Below are 15,377 nucleotides of genomic sequence, written 5' to 3'. Positions count from 1 at the left end.
TGTTGCCCGCCACGAGGCCAGTCCAGACGCTTCGCCGCTTCTTGCTGCAGCTCCGCGTCCCTAACGCCGAGCAGAGAGGCGCTGGTTGCTGCCGCCCGGAGCTTCTGGCCGCGCGGGGCCTTCACCACCCACCCCCCAACCCTGGCGGCTGCACTCTGATGCCGCCGTCCCCACACATGGTCTTCATTTCGCACACTAGCGGCGTGCTTCCTTTCGGCTCCTCTCCCCGGGGCTTTTCGGAGTGAGGAGGGAGGTTTAGAGGAAGTTAGAAACCCAGTGAGCCCAGGGGGAAGGGGGAAAACCCTCGCTCTCGGTCTGAGCTTCCGAGGCAGAGGGGAGCGCCCCACCGGGGTGCGGCAGAGCCTGGGTGTCCTCACCTTCCTTAGGTGCAGGAAGGGCGAATGAGGAGTGGCAGTCGGGGCAGAACAGGGAGCTGGAGAGTAAGCGAGCTCCAGGTTTGCTTTCCCTCGCCCCCTTGCCCGCTCCTACCAGCTGGGGTATAATTGACTCGCCCCCTCAGAACAGCACAGCAGGCCTGGGAGCCGATCGGATTAGCGGTCATCAAATGAGACCAAAGACACTTAAGACTGCCTCCCACCTTCCGCGCGGGGTAGCTACCTGGGCCTTTGCTCCCTCCCTCCTCCAAGGTTGAAAGCTCCGAGCTGACACCCCACAGTCCCGGGTCTGGGCCCACTCTGGGGGTGGAGGGTGAGGTGCAGAAAGTTCTAGTCGGGTTTTACTTGTGGCTTTACGCCCCCACCCCACCCCAGCTGTCCTGCGATCCCAGACCAGCCGGCGGCGGCGTCCCCGACTGCTCCGCGGTCCTGGGCAGGGCAGGAAGCTGGCACAGCTGAAGGCTGGGCCGGCGCCACTTGGCTGGGCCGACTGCTCGCTGGAACTAGAGCGGCACCTTCGCGCCGAGTCGGGTTCTCGGGTCTCCTGCCGGGTCACCCTGAGCAGCTTTCCACCCCACTCGGTCTGTCGTCCTCACTCCAGAGTCTCCCTGTCTCCGCCCGCCCTCTCAGCTTTTCCCCTTCTCGGTCTGTCTCCGGAGCCCCGTAGCGCAGTCAACAGCCCTTTCCGAGATTCAAAAAGAAGTTTTGTGTTTCCCTGGGGGCAGCAGCCTAATGCTTCCCTTGTTTTCCGGAACAAAGCAGACATTCAGTGGGGAGGGGGCAGGCGCTGACTCCTTCCCCTCCCCTCCCCTGAGCACCCCGCACCCCCGCAGGTTCAGAACGCTCGCTCCCCGGCCCCGGTGGCCTGGGGGTGGGGTGGGGGCTCTTTCCCAAAACTTGGCTACAAAGGTCTCGCTCCCCGCCACCACCGCCACCACCGCCACCACCGCCACCACCACCACCACCACTCCCCCTCTTCTGCCTCAGCCAAGAGCCGTAGAGAAGGCGACATGGTGTTTGGGTGAGGTTCCCAGCCCGGGCGGGGAGGGCGCGCACGCAGCTGTTTACAGTGTGCCAGAGCTGCTGGGAGCTCACCCGCCGCCGCCTGACGGCGTGGGGCATCCGCGCGCTGCCAGCTCTGAGGAGGCGCGCAGTGGAGAAGCCTCCGGCACTCGGCCCGAGGCCTCCGCAGCCCTGCGGCCGGGGTGCACAGCATAGCTCAAGGTCTCCAATCGTGCGTTCCTCCTCTAGCCCACAGAACGCTACCCCTCCCCAACAATGGCCGGGATCGGGTAGTATATCAAAGGCAGTGGGGGGAATGGGGGCGGAGCTCACAAGGGCCCCTCAGAGCAGTCCTTCCTCTCCCAGGGGTAAATTCTCCAGCCCGAGTGAGCAGATCGCTCCACTATTGTGACTTGTGACTCGAATATGCTTCGCCCTCGGGATTGAGCCCCGCAGCCCCACCTGCCCCTGCCTACCCTGTTGGATGGGCTTCCCCTCGCCCCACCCTTGGAGGCCCCTGCACTAGCTGTGTCCACGCGCGCCCGGCCTTCTTGTCCGCGCAGCGCCGCCTTAGATCCCACTCCAGTTCTGCCCCTCTTCGGGGCCTGTGGCCGGCCCCCGGCGCCTCCAGCGTGGCCTGAAACTTGATCCCGTGTCGGAAGGACAGTGTGTAAACACCAGGCGCGCTCCGAGAGCCCGCGGGAGGGGCTGGGTGAGGGCCGCCCGGACAGCTCTGAGGCCTCGAGCTCCCTCCCGCCTGCTCGCCCCGGGCACGATCGGGGGCGGGGGGGGGGGCGCCGCCTCGCTCTCTGCCTTCCCAGTTGGCTAAGCTAATTGGAGCCGCCGCCGCCGCCGCCAACGCGGCGGCCTCTTGTTGAATTTTCTAGATCGCAACCGTTCAGTCGTGGCTGCCTGCGGCTCCCCTCCCCCTCCCACAGCTGTTATCTCGGCCAGCAACTTGTTGGTGGTGGGGACCGTCCCTCCGCTGACCCTGGCCTCAGGTTCGGTGTTCACTCCAGCACTTCGGGGGTGCTTTTTTGGCGGGGGGGGGGGAGGGAAGCATGGGACGGAAGGTAGAGCCTAATTGGAACTGTGAAGTTTCACGCCAGAATCTGAGGCTTGTTGTTTTGTTGAATACTATCCGGGGATCCTCTCGGCAGAAAGCCATCATCTTCGCTGTCTTGCACCCGGAGGTAGTGACAGTCCCTGAGAGGCTTCCCAAAGAACTCCACTAGGAACTTCAGTTCCTTCCAGGAAAACGTTATCGAAAGGCGAGGTGATGGGAAGCCAGAAGATACCTCCTCTCTCCTGCTCTGCCCCTAGTACCTCTCCGCACTGGGACTTGATATGTAGGTCTTTCATGCAGCAACACTCTCCTTCACCTTGGGACTAGCCCACCCTAATGGGACAAGGCCACTTTCACTCTAGATTTGAAGTACCAGGTGGATCCAGCGCGTTCTAGACGTATACCTCCCCCAAGCTGCGTCGACTCTAAGCTTGTGCCAGCAGGCCCTCCTTGGCCTTGGGTCCCCCCAGCTGAGTCTCCCTTCTCCCTTGGTCAGCCATCTCATACCCTAGTCACATGTCCTGGCTAGGTGCAAAATATCAGGTCTGCATGGGTGTGTAGGAGGCCCAGAGCTTGGCGGGATGGCAAGGGTAGGGAGAAGTGAGGCAGTTTGATAGTGCTGAAGGATTCAAGAAGATGTTACTGATACTGCTGGAGCAGTTGCTCTGTATCCAACATCTGCCTTAGAGTGTCTTTTCCTCTGAGGAGAACTTTTGCTAGTGGGTTTCACAGGCCCAGGGCCCGATGGTGTAAAAGTGGCTGCACCCCCATCCCCAAAATGAATAAATACACACAGGCAAACTCCCTGAGGGCTGGGGCTGCAAATCACTACCAAAGTGATCTGTAGCAGCCAGTGTCAATTTTTTTTCTGTGAAGGTTCTGAGAAGGGCACCTGTTCCCTCCCTTTGATGGTTCTCTGATAACTGTTAGGTAACCAAGAGGCAAGGCCACTAACTTATTAACTGTCATTTCCAACACTTCTTTCCTTCTCTTCTTTTATCCAAATTGCCACTTTGGGATTTTCCTAGGTGTCCTTACAATATATTTACAACTACAGCAAGATTTCCAACTCAATCCATACTGAGTTAAGCTGTGTAAAAAGAGAAGCAGTAAAATTAATATTCTAACTTGGTTTCTAGAGTGGCACTTCCATAGGTCAAGTTCACCTGGTTCTTCAGCATCTAAAAGCCTCCAGGCCCTTCCAATCAGATAACCTAAGTGTGTCTCCTATTGTTAGTTTCTCTTCTCTTTCTGTAGTGGAAAAAAATGAATCTTCTCAAAGATATTTGTTCTCCTTCACCCCTACCCTATCAATCTGTGAGAACCTTGTTTCTGTGTAGGGTAAAGTGTATTTATGTGTTTGGATAAAGAAGAGAGTAATTTGTGTTCTTCTTCCGGCCTGAAAAGATAATTGTGTCCAGGGAGCTTCCTCTTCTCCTAACAGACAATCTGGATTTTCTTTCTGGAGCAGGAGTGCTTCGATGTCCCAGCCTCCTTCTTGTAGTTGTTGTCCCTGCTTCCCTCTGTCAGCACCCACCCATCACCAGGCCCTTGGGCAGGTCGCATGGCATTAAGGTTTCTGTCTTGAATGTGGATGTTGCCTCAGAAGACCCTGCAACTCATCCTGATGTCAGGCATTCACATTTCTTTTACTATGCAAAGAATATTCTGAGCCATTGGAATTCCTGTTCTATCTCCTCCAAAAGCTTATGCCAAGAGCTCCCCATGAGGTCTATAGTGATGGATGTCTTGAGGCTGGGGGAAGGAGCCATCATGGTGGGGAGAGTTGAGTGCTCGCCTGCAGGACTCAGACCTGAACCAAACCAAAGTGCAAACTGCAACAACAAAAAGGAGCTCCATTCACCTGGTAGCTTGTTTGGAAACAAATCCTAACGCACCCCTTAACTAGAAAAGCCCAGGAGCATATCACGCCTTTGGCCTTCCTTTAGCTGGGCTTAGGAATGGTGCAGTTAAACATATCAGGAGGCATCCTGATATGGCATCCACCACTCCTCACTTGCCCTGGCACTGGGCTCAGCTTGGCTGAACTTGCCCTCCCTGTCTTTTTAGAGGAGCTGGTTGTGTTCCCGAAGCAGGATCGCACTGTGGCGCATCCCCAGGGGTCCTCAGCTATTGATTTTTAATATCCGTATTCAATATTGTGTATTAAATATTGAATCCATGCACGAGAGGATGTGATGCAAATCACCAGCAGTGCCTGAGACTTTAATAGTTGTTTTATTGCCCGGAAACCACAGTTGGACGCAAGGCATCCTGCAGCTGAGGCTGGGGGCGGGGATGACAGGCAGAGAGGAGAGCTGAGCAGACAAGCAGAGCAGGGCCTCCCAAAGACACAAGACCTCTGGAATAGCCACTGCAGAAGGCACGGCTGGGCGCTGACGACTCACCCTTGAACGGGCAGCACAGTGCTCTCAGGCTGATATGGAAAGAGCAGGGGCTGTTGTGTGAGACCTGGGTAGAGGAAGAGGTGTGGGGCTGTGTCCTTCCTTCCTGGACTTCCCTAACTGGACTGTTCATTCCTGTCTGGCCATCCCCTTCTCCTCCACACATCTCAGTGCAGTCTCTCTCTCTCTCTCTCTCTCTCTCTCTCTCTCTCTCTCTCTCTCTCTCTCTCTCTCTCACACACACAAACAATCACATCTTTCTCTCTCTCTCTCTTTCACACACACACTCTCTCTCTTTCACACACACACACACACACACACACACACACAGAGCTATTGAACAGGAAAGCGAACTTGGGCACAGGAAACCCTGGGCCTCTGGCCTCCTCCACCACTCTTAGTTCTGCCACCTTGGTACAGATCTCTCTCAACCTTCTGGGCCTCATTTCTCTCCTCTCCACTGGGAGTAATGCTATCTGCCCTACCTCCCTCACAACCCAGTGGTGAGGCTGGTGCAAATGAGATAATATTCAAGGAAAAGGCTTTTGTAAACTGTCAGGCCCCACGTAGGCAAGCTGAGGGATTAGTGTTGGCTTTTCCTTTATACTCCCCCTCGCTGGCAAGCTGTGTCTCTGGCTAGCCCCTTTCTCTCTGTCATGAGCCCTCTCCTCCATTATGGGTCATCTCCTCCTCTCCCTTTGCCACCTCCACTTAGTCTCCCAGGCTAGGCAGTTAGGTTTGAGGACGCCCAGCAGGGAGACAGCAGAGGGCGAGAACGACTGTGTAGTGGGGTTGGGTGCAGCGACTGTGCGCAAAGCCAAGAGCCGCAGGAAAGCGCTCGGCTTCATTCAAGGGAAGAGAGACGCGCTCTACGGTGGCTGCCCAGGGTTGTAGAGCCAGGGGGGAGCAGCGTATGGGGGACGCTGCTGGCCCAGTAAAGGGAGGATGCTGGGCCCAGTGTTCTGGCGGTGGGAGGGAGTAGCGGAGAACCTGAGGCCTCTTTTCACATTACACTGTTCCTCCTTGCGGGAAGTCCAGCCTCGATTCCCGATTGTTGGAAAGTCAGGGCCTGGTTGTGCCGTCAGGGTCTTGAGATCTGGAAGACCAAATGTTAATTCGGTGATGGGTACCGGTCCTCCAGCGACTCCAAGTCAGATGAACAGTTGCACCGAGGCCCCCAGGTCGGAGACATGAGCTCTCAGAGGGCCTTGCTCCTATAACTCTCAACCTTTGTCCAGGGCTCAGGGAGAGGCAGAGACCAGAGAGGTCCCTATCAGTTAAGACCACCCAGGGGACCCCGCCATCTGCTGGGAAGACCCAAGCTGACTCGCCAAGCTGGCCCAGGCCCAACACAGACCAGCTCTGGCAGTAAGCCCCCCGGGAGTGCGCGTCGTTGTCCTTGGGCGCACGAACGAGGGTATGCCAGGCAGGGCCTATCCGCACACGCCTCCGAGTCGGGGCCCGGGCGTCTGCTGCTGCCTGCCTTTCCGTGTCTGCAGCAGAGCCTCCCCGTCTCCCGCTTTGTCTCGCTGCCAGCTTCTCGAGAGCCTACCCTCACCAGTCTTCTGGGTGGACAAGTCGCACGCTCTGCCTCTCCGAGAGCGTCGCGACTTGTACGCTGGCCCGCTCAGCGCACGTTTGGCCGCCTTCCCTCCACCCCAGCTCCGCTCGGCCTTTTCTCGCGGGCGACTTGGCACTGCCTTAAGATCGCTACAAGTGCCTAACCCTGGCGACCCCCGCTACAGGCTGACGCATCGGGGGCTCGGCGACCTCTGGGGCTGAAATGTCTTTCAGGTTCTGGTTTAGCTCCACCAAAGCAAACCCAGGAGAGCTCGGAGCAGCCCTCGCTGCGTTTCTCATTGCTCATAGCCTTAGGCAGCAACTGGAGGGGGGCTTTTATGAGATCTACTTTGCAGAGTTGAGGGGGGAACACTTCTGCGGGTGACCTCGCGCCGTCCGTAGTGTTCTCTGAATTCTCGACTGTAAGCCACCGAGAATTTGAGTACACGGTTCTGCCGCTGCCCCGAAAGTTGGCCAGACGCGCGGGTCCGGGTGGGGGTATCCGGAGTGCGTGTGCATGTGCCAATTGCAGGGACTCTCGGTGGATAAGCTGCAAAAGGGGAGCAGAGGGCGCCGGCCTCGGGCCTTCGGGCTAGGGGCTATCCAGAGGCCTGCAAACACCCCAGGTCTCGGGGCAACTGAAGACATCTTTCCTAGCCTGTCCTCTCTCCCTGGGCCCGCACAAGGCCGGCTGTTCATGCGGAAACCCTGTCTAACTCCTTGAAAGTAAACTTGCAGCAAGGGGAGCGCGGGAGGGAGGGGTCTGGCTGGGGTGTCTGCGTCGGGAAGGCTAGTGTCAAGTTTCAGACCCTAATGACACTCGGTGGCAAGGTGGCAAGGTGCCAAGGCCCTGGGAACGGCAGCAGGGGTCAGGGTGAGAGTGACCGCGCAGTGGGGCCGAACTCGCAAATCCCAAGGCGCACGGCGCGCGCTCGGGCCGGAGGCGGCCGGGGGGCGGGGGCGGGGGCGGCGGGCGGGGAGGGGGCGCTAGGAGAGCCGCCGGAGCCGAGAAGAACGCAGGCATCTTCCGCAATCCATTCATGCACTGGAGCGCGTGCAGAGCTGCTGATCGCTGCCATTGTTACTCGCGGGCGGTGTGGGAGCCGAGCCTCCACTCTGGCGAGAGATAAATGGCCTCTGACAGCCCCTCCTCGCCAAGAGAGCTCCTCGGATTTCACCGCGCGGCGGCTCTCAGGTCTGTGCCTCGCTCGCTTCCCGGTGAGAACCTTTAAATCAGCCTCCCGGCCTTCCCTCCTCCTGGACGCTGCCCGCCCCCCCTTCCCCCGCCTGCTTTGGCACGGGCAGGGCCCCGGGCGCGCTGCGCGCATTCTCCCGCCCCCTCCCCACCTGGAGGGGACAAGGTGGCGAGCTCCAGGGTCGGCAGGGGAAAGCGGCTGACGGCCCCCGCCCGGTCTCGTTACCTCCCCGGGAGCAGAGCCCTGCGCCCCGCCTCCGCGCCCACAAGATGGATCAGGCTACCGTGCGGAGAGCGGGCTGTAAATATTTAAAAAGTCTCTCGCGCGCCGGCGGTAATGGCTTTCGCAGTCGAAATGTGTGCAAAGAGAAGCGAGGAAGGGCGATGTGTGCACTGTGTTGCGAGGTGGGGGAATTGCTCTTGTGCCCCCTCCCGGGTCCTTGGTGGGCTGCACGCTCTGTCTTCTCCATTTCCCGCCCTCCGCCTCTGCCTCCGCGTCCCACTGTAGCATCGAGAGCGCCAGTCGATAGGGAACTTGAGCATGGCAAGGCGACTGAGGCCCGGATGAAGTGACCTGGAGCCACTCTCCCTTTCGGGGTCTCCCAAGGTCCTAGGCTGGGACTGGCCCGAGACCCCCAGTCCAGGTCCACTTCTTGCACAGAGAAGGGCGGAAGGCTCACAGGTTGAAGCCCCCTGAGTTTGGGTGGTCGTTGAAGCCTGAGCCAGGGTTTCTGCAGCGGGGGCCTGGGCCCTGTTTGTGCCTTTTCTCTCCCCATGCCTCTCGGAAGCCTCGATCCACTCTGAAGGAGAGCCCTCCCCCTCGCCCTCCCCTTCTGAATCTGAAAGTAGATTTGTGGCTGCTGGGACCGAAACCTGGGAGGAGGCAACGTGGAGAGATGGGGTGGGGGGTGTCTAGCGCCCAGGCTTAGTGGAGGTCACACTTGGATGTGGAGAGGGATCGTTTTCTTCTCCAGCCAGTGTGGGCCTGGGATCTTTAAGGCCAAGCGCAGCCAGATAGAAGAGGTGGGGGAGGGGGATCCAGCCTTCTTGGCTGGGAGAGGCTTAATGGGCCCACCACAGGGTGTGTGCCGGGTGAGGCTGTCGCCTTTGCCAATGGCCCCTCCCTGGCGGGGCGGGGGCGCCGAGCTGCCCAGAGCTGGGGCTGGCCGGGCGCCGCGGGTTCGCGTGGAAGGTTGGAGGGGGTGTGGGTCCTGGCTTGGGCTGCTCCCCTGCACCCCTCCGCCCCGCCCGCTCAGGGACAAGCCAAAATGTGGGTGCTGGCGGCGTGTCAGGGCGCGCCAAGGCTGCTGTCCGCGTTCGAGCGCGTGGAGCTCCCGACTCCTGGCAGCTCCGCACACTCCGCTTCCAGGGGCTTGTGCTGCGCCCTACTCGCTTGTTTGTCTCAAGTGAGTCTCGTAAACCGCCCTGATTTATTACCCAGACTAAATGCTTAATTTGTGAATATGAAACAGATTAAAAGGGGCGGGGGGAGGAGGGGGCTTGAGGTCGGCATATTTTAGCAATCAGACCAAAGCAGCCCGGCAGATGTTTCAAATTTGTCGACATTTTCAGGCTCATGTGGAAAGCCGGTCAGAATGGTCAAGAGGTCCTTTCTCCTTCCTTCAACCTGAGAACTTGGCAATGATCAAAAGAAGGTGATTAGTAGCTACAGAGAAAAGACACCGGCAGGCAAGGAGTTAACAGAGACGGAGCCCTTTGCCTCCAGGATTGGGATGGTGGTGGTGGGGGCAGTGTGTGAGAGCTGGTCACAAAGGCAAGAAGAGGAGTTCTGGCTAAAAAGACCAAGTCCTAGAAGCCAGCATTAAAGAACAAAGTAGAGGATCTATTAAAAGTTAATTCAGTAAATAAACTTCATTGGTGATAAACAAGAAAGATGGAATCAGCAACTTAAAATAGCTGAAAAATAATAAAAATAAATAGTTTCGATGTGGCCTAAACATATGCGTGCTCCTTTTGGCAGGCAGGTCCCTACTGTGCTCTGCTTGACATAAGCCTCTTGGGAGCATCCTCTCCCTTTGAAAAGGCCCCATGTGTACAGGCAATGTTTTTTGGCATTTGTCATTTTTAGGCAACTTCACACATCAAAGGCAAACACCATGTTCTTTTCAGCTCCCTGGTTCCAGCTGCCCAGTGAAGCAGATACAATTTCTATAAATTGGCCTTCTCCTCTGGGTTTTGATTGATCATCACCATATGAGATTATTGAAAGTCTAATGTCTTATTTCACTTTCTCCAAGGGGTGAGGAGGGGAACAATTTATTGGAAGTCAGGCTACATGAAGAATCTGGTATTATTCAATAGTAATTCCCATTAGCCTGGGTAGATCAGTCTCTGGAAACTCCCATGCATCTCCTGCCTGGTCCTTGTATCACCCTTCCCCTCCCCATCCAGGTCTCAGCTTCAGTCCTTGTTAACAGGTACGGGACAAACTAGAGCCTTCTGGAGCCTTTATAGTTGAAAGGAGAAAATGGCTATTGGCTAAAAATAAGGCAACAAGAGAATCATTTTTAATATATTTATTGTAACTCTAGAATCTCCTCTTAAAGATTGTTTCCCATTCCAAACTTTTTTGTTCCCCTTTTGCCTCCATACTGTCTTTCATTTTATTAAACTTGATTATGGTTGCTCTGTCTTGTCCTCAGCCAGACAAAGGCTTAGAGAAAGTCAAAGAACGTGTTAATTATATGTTTCTTGTAAACTGACTTTTCATTTTCCCCTAACACATTTAGTTGGCTTGGTGTTTAGTTTAACACTCAATTGCTGCAAATATGCTGCTTAAAAATGCTGTCTTTATTAAAACAAATAAATGAATGCAAAGACCTTTCTAATTTCAACTCGCGTGGGCTAGAAACAGAAGAGAAAACTGAAAGCGAGAGCAAGAATGAGGGAAAAGCAGTGGGGAAGGGAGAGAAAATAGACCAGGAAACACACACGCGCGCGCGCACACACACACACACACACACACACACACAGAGAGAGAGAGAGAGAGAGAGAGAGAGAGAGAGAGAGAGAGAGAGAGAGAATTCCTTCTGCCAGCCCTCCCCCAGCCATGTTAAACTGGTCCATACAATTGTCCCTGGCTGCGCCCTGCAGCTTGCCAGCCCGCCTGGATTTTCTATCACTCAGCGCCTAAAGCGATCATTAGCCAAGAATGGACAACCTCCTCTACCTGCTGGCAGCCTATCACTTACCAGCCAGGGGAGGCTGGCTGCAGGCTTCTGTGCCAGGGTTGGGCCCCATTTGCTCAACCCGAGAGGGGTCCTTGCTTCTTGCTCCTGGGTGCATTGAAGCCTAATTAAACCCTATACAGGGCAATATGCACTAAATATACGGAGGCTGAGAGGCAGCTGGGAGGAAAAGGCGGTCATTACCTGGACAGAGAGAGTGACTCTTCTGAGAGAAGGAAGAGATATCCCTCTGATGGCACTTTCTGTTTACCCTCAGCTGAGCCTAGAGTACATGTTAAGTCCCTTGCTGAAATCAAGGAGAAATGAAAATTAGGAAGGAAAAAAAATCCATAGTTCACAGTTAACTAAATAGGGCCTGTGTCACCACCAGGCATGAGGGAGGTCTACCGGAGCTCCAAATAGACAATGCTGGCTGCAGAAAAATGACTCTGGTGCCCTTGTGACACTGGTGTTATTGCTCATGTGCCATGGCCTCATCACACACAGGAGTTAGAGCTGTATAAATGGCTGTGAGGACAGAAAGGAGCAGACGCATCAGAAGCCCAAGGACCAGGTGTGTGTTATGAAGCTAAACAGATCGTGGAAAACAGGGAGATAATCCTCTGCTGGAGGCCAGGGCCTGGGCAAGATTGTAATGGCTGGACCTGAGGATAAAGTGACAGCTCACAAATAGGAGTGTGTGGAGATCTCATAGAATGACTTCCAGGACTTTAATTGAGCCCCCATTTAACCCAGCTGAGGAAATCGGTTCAGAGGGTAAGAGCACTAGCTCAAGGTGACACGTTGGTGGCAAAAATAAGACCAAAACCCAAAGCTGCCTGCTTTGAGTAATGAATTGGAGGAAAGCAACTTCTGGTTAGAGAAAGATCCAAGGTGCTCTTGGTCACTGAAGAGGTCTGGTATTTTAGTCACTGAGCATTTATTAAGCACTTGCTATGTGTAAAGCACTATACTGGACATATGAGGCCACAGTGCTATGAGCCCTCAAAGGACTGAGTAGGAGAGACTTGGTCATTCTGTGCCTGGTAACAAAGACCATGAAGGACAGTGGACGAGAGGCCTGGAAAAGGGAAGAAGGAAGCCAACCATTTTCAAGGTTCTGCTTTTAAAAGCAGCCTATTGTGAGGTTTACAGGAGGGCAGCCTGGAAATGAGACTATTCTCCCAGGGGTGGAGATGTGAGAGAGGCCAGCTGTGCCAGGGTCCTTCCCGCCACCTTCCTTGGAGGGCCTGACTGTTTCCCAAGGCCAGCCAAAAAAATGAGTCTAATGCAAATCGAGGAGGCAACTTGACTAGTTCAAGCACTCATTATAGTCCTTTCTTTTGCCCTGGACAAATAGAAGAGTGTAGCTTATCCCCAAAGCTCCTGGGCAAATGCGTGCTCTCTGGGAAGCTGGTAAGGGACTACTGCCTCCCTCAACAAAACAAACCTGAGACTCTCCAAGGTTTAACACTGGAAACGGAGTCTCCCAGCAGAGAATTAGGATTGGCTTCAGTGCCCCCCTAGTCTGTACCCCCTGGATTTCACCTGCCCCTTGGGGCACTCGTAGTGTGATCACAGGTGCCCTCCCTGCAGCCATCTGGCCTCGGCCCAGCCTCTGCTCTTGGTTTCCCTAAGTAGAGGCGAAACATGCTGGAACCTTCAAAGCACATTCCTAAACACTAAGGGAGAGCTGTGGGGAAGTGAAAACAAAGAGGCCAAGGAGCTCCAGAGCAGTTCAGCTTACAGAGTCTGTGGGCCAACAGGGCTGGCCCACGTTCAGTCAGACTTCCTGGCTGTGGGCCAGCCAGAGTTGGCAGCGTGCCCTCTCCAGCCCACCACTCAGGCCAGCATCGCCCCCCAGACCCGGGCACACCCTTGCACCCAGCCGAGGCAACACTGTTGCCTCTTAGATGCCCTCTCCCCATTTAGGTTGCTAGTTCTAGAGCCAGAATGGCCCCTGTAGTCCCTTAACTCAGCATTTCTTAAGAGTCAGTGGGTTGCCAATAGGCCAGCCCCTCAGGGTGGCCTGGTGGGTGTGGCTTCTTGAGGTAGAACTCATCCCTCTTCAGGGACAACATGCAGAGGTCTCCTGTTTGCAGATTTTTCTCCCCAAAATGTTTTCTTCTTCCCCAACTTTGCCTTTTGCCAAGTCATTGAGCTACACACAGGAATGTAAATTCGATAAGAGACATTAACTAAAGACAAAAAGGACTGCATACATCCATCCCACACATAAGTATTTAATACCCAATACCTGTACCTACCAAGGCTTTGAGCCTTTACAGCCAAGAACAAAATAGTATCTTGGCCATCATAACACTTCATTTTACTGGAGAGAGAAAGAGAATAAATACATGAGTGAAAAAAAAATGTACTATTTCAGATTGTGATAAATGCTATGAAGAATTAAGAAGGGTAAGGGGATAGAGAGAAATGGAATATTCTTTTAGATGGTAGATAGTGCATTATGTCTTGGGTTGATAGAATAAAGTGCTTAGGTGGTTATCAGTCAGTGCTTGCCGCAATAATGCTGTATAACAAACCACCCCAAAACTAAGTAGCTTATATCATTATGCATTTATTTCTCACATATGTTTCTGTGTATCACCTGTGGTTAGCTAATCTCATCTGTGATCAACCGGGCTTGACTCTAAGTGTGGGTTGGGTCCAATCTGCTCCATGTGTCTCTTATCCTCCATGGATAAGTGGGCTACCTGGGACATGTTATTCTCATGGTGATGACAAACATGCAAGAGAGTAGAGTGGAAATACAATGACTTTTAAGTCCTAGACTTGGAACTCTCACACTGTTACTTCTGCTTACATTCCATTAGCCAAAAGACATCCTGTGGCCTGACATCAATGGGATAGGATGGGGAGGTACACTCCACCTTTAGCAGGATGAATTGCAAAGTCACATGGCAAAGGGCATAGATACAGGGCACGGTGAAGAATTGGGAACAATAATGCAATCTGAAACAGATGGTTCAAACCAAAACTATGTATCTCTAGCTATGACATTTATATATACAAATACATATATCAAATGATATAACTGCCTTCCCTGGAATCTTCTGTTTTAGATTAAATTTAAACAAATACATGCAATAATTACACATTAGCGTCCCTGAGGTGGTTTATTATGGCACTAGAGGCTTCTGAGTCATGGCCACCAACCTCAGGAAACCTGGGAAGATGGACCACAGGACATCTGAGAGAGATGCTGAGGGAGGCCACAATGGAGAGCTTTCTTCTTGCCTGGGCTTCTTGTGCAGAGATGGTGCAAGTAGGAAAGACCAGAGGAGACCCCAGACTCAGCAAGTGTCCTCATTGGCCTCTGAGCAGGTCTTGGAGTGACACAAATCTGGAATAGAACCCAGGAGGTGTCACCACTGGGCCTAATTCTACTACCAAGTAGACCTATAGCTAGTCTTACTGGCTGTCTAGAACATACCATCATGCATTGTATAAGAGTGTAGGTCAAAGATTATAGTTTACTTGCAGCTCCTTTCCCCCTAGTCCTGCCTTGCCTTTCTCATGCCTTCCTTGAATAACGTGGGCAGGATCCATAAATGTCTCTTCAGAAAGTGATGATATTTAAAATAAGGCCTCCCTTCCACGAATTCCTCCAGGGCTGCACAGTCAGCCAAGTACTGGAACCTGGCCCTTCCCTTTAGGAAGGAAAGCTCGTTTTTCAATTGATTCCAATGGCTAATGGAATCTAATCGCCTTTGCCCAGAGTGATTCCAATAAAAGGACTCCACCATATACAAATTCAAGGTGGCCGCATCAGGATTTACATCTTGTAAGCAGAGAGAATAGAGTGCTGGAGCAAATGTTTAATGGTAGGGCCTCTTGGGGATTCAGACCATCTCTTATTTGGGAGAATTCTGACTCCTGTCTCCAAAAGTGTTCAAGGTGATTTATCTTCTGTAACTAATCCGAGATTAGAACTGGATGTAATCACCTCTTATACCAGCCGCCATTATGGAGTGTATCGGGCATTCCTGAAACTGCAACTTGGTCTCTGATTTCACTGGCGACGTGGCTTGATTTCACTGGGTCCATCTTGAACTTATCCATATCTGAACGTCCCTCAGCTTTGTTTCTTTGTCACTTTCAGTGTAAATCTCTTCACAACTCTCTCCCAGAGGCCCTTCTGTGTTTTCAGCCTTCATTTTTCATTAGATGGAGATAATGATGATGATGATTTACTTTTTATTGAAGCAAAATAGCTGTACAGAAAAGCACACACATCATAAGTGTAGAGCTTGATGAACATACCCATATAACCAGTACCCAAATCAGGAAACAAAACATCACCAGCACCCTGGAAGTCAACTCACACCCCCTTCCTGGTACTATGCCCCAAAGATGACTGCTATCCTAACTTCTAATAATATTGATTAGAGTTCCCTGATTTGGTACTTGATAGAAACAGGATCTACAATATGAACTCTTTGTGTGTCTGGCTTTTTTTGTTCCATATTATGCTTATGAGATCCATCAACATTGTGTGCCATGTGGCTCCTTCATTCTCTGCTGTGTAATATCCCACTGTGT

At 53.4% G+C, this 15,377-nt stretch overlaps 1 protein-coding gene across 3 annotated transcripts in view; it reads left to right on the top strand.

Moving 5' to 3' along the window:
- The window catches only part of BCOR (BCL6 corepressor), a 111,617-nt gene that overhangs the window by 22,466 nt on the left and 73,774 nt on the right, over positions 1–15,377 (top strand). The window contains exon 1 of one of the 3 annotated variants that reach the window (XM_011380741.2): positions 7,517–7,623. The exons of the other annotated variants lie outside the window; for them this stretch is intronic. The gene's annotated coding sequence lies outside the window, so the exon portion shown is untranslated. Of the gene's footprint in view, positions 1–7,516; positions 7,624–15,377 lie in introns of those variants that run through there. 3 annotated transcript variants of the gene reach the window in all.

The sequence above is a fragment of the Pteropus vampyrus genome, unplaced genomic scaffold (genome assembly GCF_000151845.1).
Source record: "Pteropus vampyrus isolate Shadow unplaced genomic scaffold, Pvam_2.0 Scaffold404, whole genome shotgun sequence".
Lineage (NCBI taxonomy): Eukaryota > Metazoa > Chordata > Mammalia > Chiroptera > Pteropodidae > Pteropus > Pteropus vampyrus.
This window is presented reverse-complemented; position numbering and strand designations above follow the sequence as displayed.